This window comes from Somniosus microcephalus, chromosome 4 (assembly GCF_052327205.1).
Source record: "Somniosus microcephalus isolate GS21.2 chromosome 4, FLI_Smic_1.0, whole genome shotgun sequence".
NCBI lineage: Eukaryota > Metazoa > Chordata > Chondrichthyes > Squaliformes > Somniosidae > Somniosus > Somniosus microcephalus.
The window spans coordinates 69,791,387-69,804,287 of record NC_140990.1 but is presented as its reverse complement, the minus strand read 5'-3'; the positions used below and the strand labels follow the sequence as shown (position 1 = coordinate 69,804,287).

Here is a 12,901-nt window from a genome sequence, read left to right as displayed (position 1 = left end):
GGTGCGGTCTCACCAATGCCTTGTACAACTGAAGCAATACCTCCCTATTTTTATATTCTATCCCCCTAGCAATGAAAGCCAACATTCCATTGGCCTTCTTAATCACTTGCTGCACCTGCATACTAACTTTTTGAGTTTCGTGCACCAGGACCCCCAGATCCCTTTGTACTTCAGTACTTTCCAGTTTCTTGCCATTAAGATAATAACTTGCTCTACGATTTTTCCTGCCAAAGTGCATAACCTCACACTTTCCAGTATTGTATTCCATCTGCCAAATCTCTGCCCACTTACTTAGCCTGTCTATGTCCCCTTGCAGGTTTTTTATGTCCTCCTCACTCACTAGGTTCTCCCTCTAGCTGTACCGTCCTTTCCAATTGGAGGAACGGAGTTCCGTCACCCTCCCCTATAATCTCCAGGATCTCATCCCGTATTTCCTCGTACGTCTTTTGCCCCCTTTTGCTCTCGTCAGGGAGACACTGGAGGAGCGAGCTGTCCAGGGAGAACAGCAGCATTTTGGACAGTTCGGCCCCGTCGCAGTCGTTAACTGCTGCGGTTTGCTCCACGTCCCTAAAATGCACGGAGGGATCTCCTGACTCGGAGAGTTTCGGGATGTTACTGATCATTTCCCTTAGCTGTCGTGCGCTATGGGGCATTATGATCTGATTCACGAGGGGTCCGTCATCGCCATTTTCTTCATTCGGACCGAGCCTCTGGTGTCGCGTGGGACACATCAGCGCCGGTCCCGACCCTACTACCTGGTGTTGCTCTACCTCAAGAACCCCTGTGTCTGACTTCTCCGTTTCCTCCCCTGGAGTCCAAGACTCGGTATAGGCGGGAGGTGCTGAGGGCTCGGGGGTTGGTACCCTAACTGCCTCCTGTGGAATTGGTCTTGTTGATTCCTTGGCTAACAGTAACTGGCTTGCTGGTGGGTTTATGAGACACACCAAGCCGGTTGCCTTTGCTAGGGCCATTCTCAGGTCCTCCAGCTCCCTGTGGCAAGCGCTATGATTGGTGTTCTCAGACCTATCCTCCATGGCCATCTTATAAGCTGCCCTGGCCCCCAAGATTCTTTCCTCCTGTGTCGCTATCTGCTTAGCTAGGCGGAAACACCTCTCTTTCATTCTACCTTCACTGGCCTTGGCCTCAATGACCTGACATTCCAAATACTCTATCCGGGTCTCATGGCGGTGAGTTATGGATTGGTGTTCCTGATTCAGCGCGTTAAGCGATTCAATCAGTTTCTTTCCTCCTGCAACCTTTTCCTCTACTTCTGTTAATAACCCTTTGATCTGGGCTGTCTGTGCTACAACGACTTGGTCCAAAAGGTGGACTTGCTTCTTGTAGCACATCAGCCAGACCGCCTTTTCTACAGATCTTTTGTGCTCTTTACTTTCTGTCCACTTGATGGCTGCGTCTAGCGGGCGCCTATCTCTCAATAGGTCAGATATCCACTGTTTTGTAAGGTTTACCTTCCCAAAAACATAATCCGCTATCCTCTCATCCATCACATTTCGTTTATTCAAACCTTGATCTAACACGCTACATTCCTGCTGCCAAGGTCCTGCCGCGGTCGCCATCTCTGTAGGGGGTTTCTCTTGCTCGTTGTGGTCTCCTACCAGGCTTCGTGCAATAATTACCCTTGAGTGGTTCGACCCACTCTCCCCTACGGTTCTAGACCTTGGACTTAGGTGCAGGGAACTGTAGTGCAGAGAAAGGCTCAATAGACCAGGTTGAATAGCACGAAATGGATGCTTTTATTATTAAACAGTTTGCAGCATTAAGAAATACATGTCATAAGCACAGATTAATGTAACTACAAGCATACACATATCTATAAACTTAACTCTATGGAAATGGGGAACACACGGCATATCGTAAAAGCGGAAACACATTACGATTACCCTTACCCCCTCCCCTAAGCTAGACTAAGTTTCGACTTGAGGAACTCGAAATCATGCTCACCACTTTCAGATTCGCGAAAGAGGGGTTCGCAGCCCCTTTGGCACAGCTTTCCGTCGTCACGTGGATTTGGAAACTGCTGGCGCAGTTTGTTTTTCTCTCTCTCAGGCGATGAGGCAGTGGACACAGCCTCGATGAGCGCTCGTCATGACTGAATCCATTAAAAGTTGTTGGAGAACTGGATGCACATGGGAAAGTCCATTCCTGGGAAGCTGAGAATGGGATGATGAGGCACGGGAGTGCTAGTCATGACTGAATCCATGAAAAGTTGTTGGAGAACTGGATGCACATGGGAAAGTCCATTCCTGGGAAGCTGAGAATGGGATGTTGAGGCACGGGAGTGCTGGGCCCGGAGTGTCTTTTATTTCTCGCTCCCGCCTGGCTCGTCAGTTTTCCTGAGGGTGTCTTCTCCTTCGGCCTGGGTCGTCGATGATCTCCCGACACCAGTACCCGGGCCACCCTCGTCGTCTTCCCGTCGTCACCAAGCCTTGCCTGGCTGAACACCGACCATGTCCTGAAAACGTCCTGGTCGAATTCCGAAGCTGCCGAGGTAGAAGAAGCGAGTTCCCGAAGTGAAGTGTAGAATCGTAGAAGTAGCGAAGCGTCCTGATGAAATTCTGAAGCGCAAAAGCGTTAAGCCTCGTGATGGACTTTTCAATCCATAGTTATACCTATTTGGGACAGTCTTATCTCCCGCCTAATCATAGTCCAGTCTTTGTAATATTTTTGGCGGGGAGAAATCTCTGCAGGGGCGCTTTGTCTTGTAACGGGAGCCGGTGATAGCTTAACTGGCCTTCCTGGCCGATAATGTCTTTTACTTCGTCACCGTAACTCGGTTCGCATATTGATTGGTCTGGAGATTGCCCTTGATGGCTGTTAAACGGTTTTCCTTTGTACAGTAAATGGGTTTAAGTGTTCATTCAATTGTCTGCCCATTTCTTGATGGGCCCCATCCTGTTACCTGAAACTGTCTTGTACTTAGAATCCAATTAATACGTATGCTCAGTTCCCTGAGTTTCGGTTTCCCGATACTGGCTTTCGCGGGCTTACTGTCCTCAATCCACAAGCCTGTCTGGCTTGCAGTAACCGAAATCAAATGGCCCAGAAACTGATCACGAGGTCCGGTGGCCATTTTGTATACCCCTTTTATCAAAGGTTTTTCTGTACAAGCTTTCTCTTGGTCAATAAACTGTCTTATCAACCCTGTTTTATCGTGTGATTAAATTCCTGAAAATTTCGAATCTTACAAAGGAGAGAGAGGGGAACCAGTGAGTGTAGAACTGAACCCAGCCAGAATCAGCACCTTCAGGGGAGGAGAGGGAGAGGAACCAGTGGGTGTAGAACTGAACCCAGCCAGAGTCAGCACCTTCAGGGGAGGAGAGGGAGGGGAACCAGTGAGTGTAGAACTGAAACCAGCCAGAGTCAGCACCTTCAGGTGAGGAGAGGGTGGGGGACCAGTGAATGTAGAACTGAACCCAGCCAGAGTCAGCACCTTCAGGTGAGGAGAGGGTGGGGGACCAGTGAGTGTGGAATTTAACCCAGCCAGAGTCAGCACCTTCAGGGGAGGAGTGGGAGGGGAACCAGTGAGTGTAGAACTGAACCCAGCCAGAGTCAGCACCTTCAGGGGAGGAGTGGGAGGGGAACCAGTGAACGTAGAACTGAACCCAGCCAGAGCCAGCACCTTCAGGGGAGGAGAGAGAGGGGGACCAGTGAGTGCAGAACTGAACCCAGCCAGAGTAAGTACCTTCAGGAGAGGAGAGGGAGGGGGACCAGTGAGTGTAGAACTGAACCCAGACAGAGTCAGCACCTTCAGGGGAGGAGAGGGAGGGGGACCAGTGAGTGTAGAACTGAACCCGGTCAGAATCAGCACCTTCAGGTGAGGAGAGGGAGGGGGACCAGTGAGTGTGGAACTGAACCCAGCCAGAATCAGCACCTTCAGGGGAGGGGAGGGAGGGTAACCAGTGAGTGTAGAACTGAATCCAGCCAGAGTCAGTTAATTCAGGGGAGGAGAGGGAGGGGCACCAGTGAGTGTGTAACTGAACACAGCCAGAGTCAGCACCTTCAGGGGAGGAGAGGGAGGCGAACCAGTCTATGTAGAACTGAACCCAGCCAGAGTCAGCACCTTCAGGAGAGGAGAGAGAGGGGAACCAGTGAGTTTAGAACTGAACCCAGCCAGAGTCAGCACCTTCAGGGGAGGAGAGGGAGGGGAATCAGTGAGTGTCAAACTGAACCCAGCCAGAGTCAGCACCTTCAGGAGAGGAGAGAGAGGGGAACCAGTGAACGTAGAACTGAACCCAGCCAGAGTTGGCACCTTCAGGGGAGGAGAGAGAGGGGAACCGGTGAGTGTAGAACTGAACCCAGCCAGAGTTGGCACCTTCAGGGGAGGAGAGAGAGGGGAACCTGTGAGTGTAGAACTGAACCCGCCCAGAGTTAGCACCTTCAGAGGAGGAGAGAGAGGGGAACCAGAGAGTGTAGAACTGAACACAATCAGAGTCAGCACCTTCAGGGGAAGAGAGGGAGGGGAACCAGTGAGTGTAGAACTGAACCCAGCCAGACACAGCATCTTCAGTGGAGGACTGGGAGGGGAACCAGTGAGTGTAGAACTGAACCCAACCAGGGTCAGCACCTTCAGGGGAAGAGAGGGAGGGGAACCAGTGAGTGTAGAACTGAACCCAACCAGGGTCAGCACCTTCAGGGGAAGAGAGGGAGGGGAACCAGTGAGTGTAGAACTGAACCCAGCCAGAGTCAGCACCTTCAGGGGAGGAGAGGGAGGGGAACCAGTGAGTGTAGAACTGAACCCAGCCAGAGTCAGCACCTTCAGGGAGCGAGAGGGAGGGGACCCAGTGAGTGTAGAACTGAACTCAGCCAGAGTCAGTACCTTCAGAGGAAGAGAGAGTGGGGTACCAGTGAACGTAGAACTGAACCCAGCCAGTGTCAGCACCTTCAGGGGAGGAGAGGGAGGTGAACCAGTGAGTGTAGAACTGAGCCCAGCCAGAGTCAGCACCTTCAGGGGAGGAGAGAGAGTTGAACCAGTGAGTGTAGAACTGAACCCAGCCAGAATTATCACATTCAGGGGAGGAGAGGGAGGGGAAGCAGTGAATGTAGAACTGAACACAGCCTGGTTCAGCACCTTCAGGGGATGAAAGAGAGGGCAACCAGTGAACGTAGAACTGAACCCAGCCAGAGCCAGCACCTTCAGAGGAGGAGAGAGAGGGGGACCAGTGAGTGTAGGACTGAACCCAGCCAGAGTCAGCACCTTCAGGGGAGGAGAGAGAGAGGAACCAGTGAGTGTAGAACTGAACCCAGCCAGAGTCAGCACCTTCAGGGGAGGAGAGAGAAGGGAACCAGCGGGTGTAGAACCGAACCCAGCCAGAGTCAGTACCTTCAGGGGAGGAGAGGGAGGGGAACCAGTGAGTGTAGAACTGAACCCAGCCAGAGTCAGCACCTTCAGGGGTGGAGAGGGAGGGGAACCAGTGAGTGTAGAACTGAACCCAGCCAGAGTCAGCACCTTCAGGGGAGGAGAGGGAGGGGAACCAGTGAGTGTAGAACTGAACCCAGCCAGAGTCAGCACCTTCAGGGGAGGAGAGGGAGGGGAACCAGTGAGTGTAGAACTGAACCCAGCCAGAGTCAGCACCTTCAGGGGAGGAGAGGGAGGGGAACCAGCGGGTGTAGAACTGAACCCAGCCAGAGTCAGTACCTTCAGGGGAGGAGAGGGAGGGGAACCAGTGAGTGTAGAGCTGAACCCAGCCAGAGTCAGCACCTTCAGGGGAGGAGAGGGAGGGGAACCAGTGAGTGTAGAACTGAACCCAGCCTGAGTCAGCACCTTCAGGGGAGGAGAGGGAGGGGAACCAGTGAGTGTAGAACTGAACCCAGCCAGAGTCAGTACCTTCAGGGGAGGAGAGGGAGGGGAACCAGTGAATGTAGAACTGAAACCAGCCAGAGTCAGCACCTTCAGGAGAGGGAGAGAAGTTGACCGAAAGGAAATTTTTTGGAGATGGTGCGATGGGTTTGTGTGACTTCTTACATTTGTCCACCCCAGTCCAACGCCGGCACCTCCACACTTTGGGGCAACAAGAGAGGAAAGAATGTTCCATAGAAACTAGAATTGTCTGTTCTGAATTTCTATCCTGTACTTACAGTGATGACTTCTGTAAACTCCTTTTACAGGGTATTAGAAGGGGAGGATTTGCAGACGGGAATCTCAAACCAATCATCAGGTCAAGATCTGACAATCACTCGATTCATCAGGACCTGAATATCATTAGCTTTTGAATGTGGAAGGAGAAATTTTTGTCTGTACTGTCTGTAAGAAAAGATTTCAAACATCAGTGTGACTGGAAAAGCACCGAGACACACACACCCGCATGAGAGTGTTTCAGTGCACTGACTGTGGAAAGAGCTTTACCCAGTTACACAGCCTGAAAAAACATCGCACCATTCACAGCGGGGAGAAACCGTACACATGTTCTGTGTGTGGACGAGGCTTCAACTGATCGTCCAACCTGGAGAGACACAAGGACACCTGCACCACAGAGAAACCGTGGAAATGTGGGGACTGTGGGAAGGGATTCAGTTACCCCTGTGAGCTGGAAACTCTTCGCTACAGTCACACTGGGGAGAGGCCGTTCGCCTGCTCCGTGTGTGGGAAGGGATTCACTCAGTCAGCCCACCTTCTGAGACACCAGCGGGTTCACACTGACGAGAGACCTTTTAAATGCTCTGACTGTGTGAACTGCTTTAAAAGGTCTGAGGAACTGATTCAACACCAGCGAGTTCACACTGACGATAAACCATTCAGTTGCTCTCATTGTGGGAAGAGTTTCAGGCAGTCATTCAATCTCATTGTACACCAGTGAGTTCACACTGGGGAGAGACCGTTCACCTGCTCCGTGTGTGGGAAGGGAATTACTCAGTCATCCAACCTGCTGAGACACCAGCGAGTTCACGTGACTGCAGGGGTTTAATATTCTGGATATATAGCTGATTGTGTTTGCGGGGCTGCAGTGTCCCTTTGAGAACCGCTGTCTGTGATCTTTCCCCTTAATTCAGGGACTCTCATCAGAAATTGCAATAAAATTATACATTTTACTTCAATCCTATATTAATCTTTCGTACAAATCAGTGTCTGAAAGTTTCCACTGATTAACATTTCCAGTTAGAAAGTGCAGACTAATCCTTGCTGACAATTCTTACTGACTTGCACATTACACACAGTGGCACCTCCATTATCCACCAGAAAGGGGGGAATTGGAAATTCGTGGAGAATCGAGTGTCCCCAAATGTTGCTCCTCCCATCTGGAACAGCAATCCCCTCGGCACGGGAACGGAGTCAAGTCCGATCCAAGTAACAGGCTGAGTTTCATCAGCCTCTGAATGTGGAAGGAGCAATGCTTTTCTGTGTGAATCAAAGATTTTCTCTCCTGGTCACTGGGACCCTGAAGCTCTGCCCACTCTCTGTTCCTGTACCAAGATGGCCGTGCAGGCGCCGTGCTGCAGGGGGAACCGGCCTGTCTTTCCTCCACCAAGATGGCGGCACGTCACCCGGGCCTGTCACCGAGAAAAAGCCTCACCGCTGCTGTCCAGTTGAACACAGACCGGGCCGCAGGATCTCATTCAGACCTGAGGCCATTCTCCAACTTTATAAACCCTGCGGCGTGGCCTACCCGCAATTTATTAATCTCCCGACCCCGCTCCCACCGACCTGCAGCTCCGCCCGGTGACCGCGCAGAGCCTGTCCCGCGCCTGCACGCTGGGCTTCTGACATCCTCCCCAGAAAACCTGACAGAGGAATCTGGATTGTCCCCGTCACTCATTCTTAAAGGGACAGCACCCTGTGTCTGGGCAGCTGCCGTTAACGGGACAGACACAGCTTCACCCTTCTCTATTATAAATAAAAACAGGAAATACTCAGCAGGTCAGGCAGCATCTGTGGAGAGAGAATCAGAGTTAATAGATAGATCTTCCCTAACCGACTTCTTAGACTTTTTTGAAAGAGATGACGTCCCGAATTAAATGGGGCATATCCCAAATTAAATGGTGTAGTATACCCGGACATCCAAAAGGCCTTTGATAAAGTATTGAATGAGAGACTTCTTTACAAACCAAGGTCAGTAGGTTTCAAGGTGAAACATGCATATTGATTGATTACTGTCGAGGTGAAGCTAGGTTGCAAAGGGAGGATACTGAGTGGGTTACCCCAGGGGTCCGTGCTGGGAATCCCTCCTGGTCTTGGTCTAGACCACCTGGAATCATAATCATAATATAAAACAGTTACATTTGGAGATGACACCAAGCTAGGAAAGAATGTGAATTCAGATAGGACAACTAGGATCTTACAAAGGGAGCTTTCAAAGAATGACCATTGGCAGATGAAACTCAATATAGAAAAAGGCAAGATACTGTTTATTAGGGAAAAATAGAAATGGGTGGGCTAGAACTTGTCAAGTGGGAAGTTGAGACAAACCTTGGGTGTTAGATGAGTCACCATTCATCATTCCTAAAAGGTGTGGCTCATCAATAAACAAAGGAAATAGCATGCTGGATCATATTGTCCAATCAATTCAGTTCAAATACCTAGAGCTAATGTCGAAGCAGCCCCGGTCACATTGCACTTGGTATGCTGCATATAGTCCTGGTCACTGTGATATTATGGGAGCCATCCAGGTCTTACTGGCAATCCAGAAGAAAGCAACAAGCCCTGATCCATGGTGTTAGAGGGAAGAGTTATGATGTACAACTTGATCAGCAAGTCCTCTTCTTCAACCTCAAGAAGACAGGCCTTAGAAGCAACATTAATAGAGGAATATAAATACTTACCTGGATAGAGAAAGTAAATCTGGAACAATACTTTCAGATACGTCTGGGCAGCAGGACATGAGGGCACAGGGTTCATGGGTGTGAAGAGCAAATTTAGGATAGATGGCAGGAAATCGTTCTTTACTCAGAGGGTGATCAACAGCTGAAATGGGTTGCCAGCAGGGTGGTTTATGCCAGGACACTGGAGTAATTAAGAAACAGATGCTGTAATGGAAAGATGGTAAGGTTGGTATTCTAGAAGGAGATTAAATGGGCTGAAGGGCCATCTTCATCCAAACCTATCCTGTGATCTTGTACAAACAAAATCTAGAATATTCCACCAGGAATTGAAAAGATAAATGACTGTTTGCTTTAGATGCCAATAAGTCAAGCATCTTCTTAAAGCTGCTAATAGCCAATGTGTACCATCTGTCTAAATATAAGAACATTATAGCAAACGATTTTATGGTTTTCACAGGAAAAAAATGGATGATTGCAGAATTCAGCCTCGAAAACTCTGGTAACATTCCCAGAATCCCATGTAGTAAAATAGAATTTGCCTTGTTCGGTCGCCAGTAGTCAGTGGTCCTGTGGATGTTCCCTCCTCCTTCGAGCAACATTACATTTGGTTATTAATCTCCCACAGGGCCACGAGATCTGTAGCCAAAATTCCCATGTTGTCACATCATTGCCAGTCACTCTCACAGCTTGTTGTCTGAAATCCTCATAACCTCGGGTTTAGTTTCCAGCCACTTTACAAGGCTGCTTATGTTGTGTCAGCGAACATGAAGGGCTGCATTTAGTTTATTTAATATTTGGTGTTAACATGATCATTGAACTGCTTTATGCACCTGTTCCCATTAAATAAACAAGTGTGACTTTATCCACAAAATATGGTGCAGCATCACTGATTAAATTATCTGCATTGCTTTGTGGAGGAAGATTCCCTTCCTGTCATTGTATGTCCCAAAAGAACAGCGAGGTTATGCTAAAACTGTATACAACACTAGTTAGGACACAGCTAGAATACTGAGTACAGTTCTGGTCACCAGATTACACGAAGATGTGATTGCACGAGAGAGGGTACAGAGGTGATTCACGAGGATGTTGCCAGGACTGGGGAATTTTAGCAATGAGGAAATATTGGATAGGCTGGGGTTGTTTTTTTTGGAACAGAGGAGGCTGAAGGGAGACTTAATTGAAGTGTATAAAATTATGAGGGGCCTAGATAGAGTGGATAGGAAGGAACTATTTGTTAAGTCCGTGAATGATTGAGACACGGGCTAGCAGGAGTGAAAACAAACAGGTCTTTACTGGTGGAAGGCAATAATGAAACTAACAAACAGAGGCTCTCTAGCGCCTTTTATACAGGGGTGGTCACTGCCGGTACTGCAGTCTGAGACCAGTTATTCTCTTAAAGGTACATACACAACAATTCCTCCCCTTTTAGATAAACAGTACATAACATTCATTTAACAACTAAGTAATAACTAATTACAATCACAATTACGGTTGCTAGATACATTGGTTAAGTTTAAGCAATTATAAGTTCAGTCTTTGAGGAGGCTTCCTGATTCTGTCTGGATAACGCTTCTTTGGGGTATCAGGTTCTTCTGGCAATGTTGAATCGGAATCAATGTCGTTGTTTGGTTCATCTGCTTCCAATATTACCGGTTCTGCGGTAGCTGCAATTGGAACATCGATTTCATTACCAGGTGTATCAGATCATTGTGTGGAGTTGAAGTTTTCCAGTGACTCTAGAATCTGGTCAGCATGGCATCTTACAATGCTCTCCCCAACGTCCACGGTATACATGAGAGGTCCTTGTCGTGTACAAATCGTTCCTGGCTGCCATTTCTCAGTGCGGTAGTCCCGGGCCAAAACTGGTTGACCTATCTTAAAACTCCTGGTCGGCCTTTCATTCATATTCTGAAACTGCCTGTTCTCCACATCTCTTCGGACGTTTGGCTTAACCAAATCCAAGCGGCATCGTAGTCTTCGATTGAAGAACATCATGGCTGGAGTTTGGTTGGTAACCGCATGTGTCGCATGTGTCGCATATACCCCTACAACACAAGAAGTTGTCCACCTTGTGTTGTAGGGGTATATCTTCATTACACATTGCCTTGATAGCCTTCTTGAATGTTTGGACAAACCTCTCGGCCAATCCATTAGTGGCTGGATGATATGGGGCAGATGTGTAATGCTTAACACCATTGTTCTTTAAGAACCTCCGGAACTCTTCAGGCACAAACTGTGATCCATTGTCAGAGCAAATCTGTTCAGGCAGCCCATTCCTGGCGAATATGGTTCGTAAAACTGTGATAGTTTTTTCCGTGGTGGTTGAGGACATTTTTATTACCTCTGGCCACTTTGAATGTGCATCCACCGCAATTAAAAACATCGGGTCCATGAAGGGACCAGCAAAATCAATGTGCACCCTTTGCCATGGCGATGAGGGCCACTCCCATGGATGCAGAGGAGCTTCTGGTGGGGCGTTTTGGACCTTCTGGCATCCTGCACAGCTCTTGGTCATCTCTTCGATTTCTCTATCGATTCCCGGCCACCACACAAACGCTCTGGCTAAGCTCTTCATTTTTACCCCACCCAGATGACCCTCATGAAGCTCATTGAGCACTCTATCCATCAACTTAGGTGGAATTACTACTCTGGATCCACACATCAAGGTTCTTCTGCACACTGACAGCTGTTCTCTTCTCGGCGAGAATGCTGGCAGCAGTGGTTCGCCATGTGCTGGCCATCCCTTCACCGTTAAATCATAGACCCGTGATAGTGTCGGGTCATTCCGTGTTTCCTTTTCTATGTTTGCATTCATCACAGGGAGACATTCGACTATGGTCGAGTGGAATAACTCCATTGGATCCACTGCAAGGTCTTCTTCTTCCACCGTCGGCAATGGTAGACGTGACAATCCATCAGCATTTCCATGCTGTTTAGTTCCTTTGTACTCGATGTCATATTGGTGTGCCCCTAGGAAAAGGGACCATCTCTGCAGCCGTTGTGCTGTCATTATCGGTACGCCCTTCTGAGGGTTGAAAATGGAGACAAGAGGTTGATGATCGGTTAGTAGAGTAAATTTTTGACCGTGCAGATAGTGATTGAACTTCTTCACCCCCCAGACTAGGCTGAGGGCCTCTCTGTCAATCTGGGCGTAGTTACGCTCGGCAGAAGTTAACAAGCGTGACGCAAAAGCTATCGGCCTCTCCAAACCATCAAGGAATTTATGTGACAGTACCGCCCCAATGCCGTAGGGAGACGCATCACACGCCAGCCTGATTGGCAGTGCTGGGTTGTAGTGAGCCAATACTTCCTTTGAAGTGATTAAGTCCTTACTCTTCCGAAAAGCACGCTTACAATCATCGCTCCATTTCCATGCTACCCCCATTCGTAGCAGGGCGTTCAGTGGGTGCAGAATTGTCGACAAATTCGGCAAAAACTTATGATAGTAATTCACCAACCCGAGGAATGACCTCAGTTGCGACACATTTTCAGGCACTGGGGCCTTAACAACCGCTTCAATTTTGTCAGGGGACTTATGTAACCCCTCTTCCTCAATCACGTGGCCACAATACGATATCTGTTTCTTAAAAAATTCGCACTTGGGGCGGTTGGCTCGCAGCCCATGTTCCCGTAGTCTAGTGAGCACCTGTTCTAGGTTGTTAAGGTGTTCACTGTCATCTTCACCTGTTACAAGGATGTCGTCCAAGTAACACTGAGTCCCCGGAATCCCTTGCAGGACTTGTTCCATCGCTCTTTGCCATATCGCCGGAGCCGATGCTATTCCGAATACCAATCGATGATACTGGTAAACACCTTTGTGAGTGTCTATCGTGAGATACTTCCTAGAGGACTCTTCAACCTCCATCTGCAAATATGCTTGTGCTAGGTCAATTTTTGTAAAACGCTTCCCTCCAGACAGTGAGGCGAAGATGTCTTCTATCCTTGGAAGAGGATATTGTACTGTGTGAAGGACAGGGTTCACCGTCACCTTGAAATCCCCACAGATGTGAATCTTCCTTGGCTCTCCGGACTTATTGCTTAACGTTTTCTTCATGACAGGAACGATGGGTGTCGCCCACTCGCTCCAGTCGACGTTAGACAACACGCCCGCCTTCTCCAGATTCTC

The 12,901-nt window shown here is 48.8% G+C and overlaps 1 pseudogene; it reads left to right on the top strand.

Annotated features, from left to right (window-relative positions):
- The window catches only part of LOC147119159 (uncharacterized), a 207,233-nt pseudogene that overhangs the window by 106,662 nt on the left and 87,670 nt on the right, over positions 1-12,901 (top strand).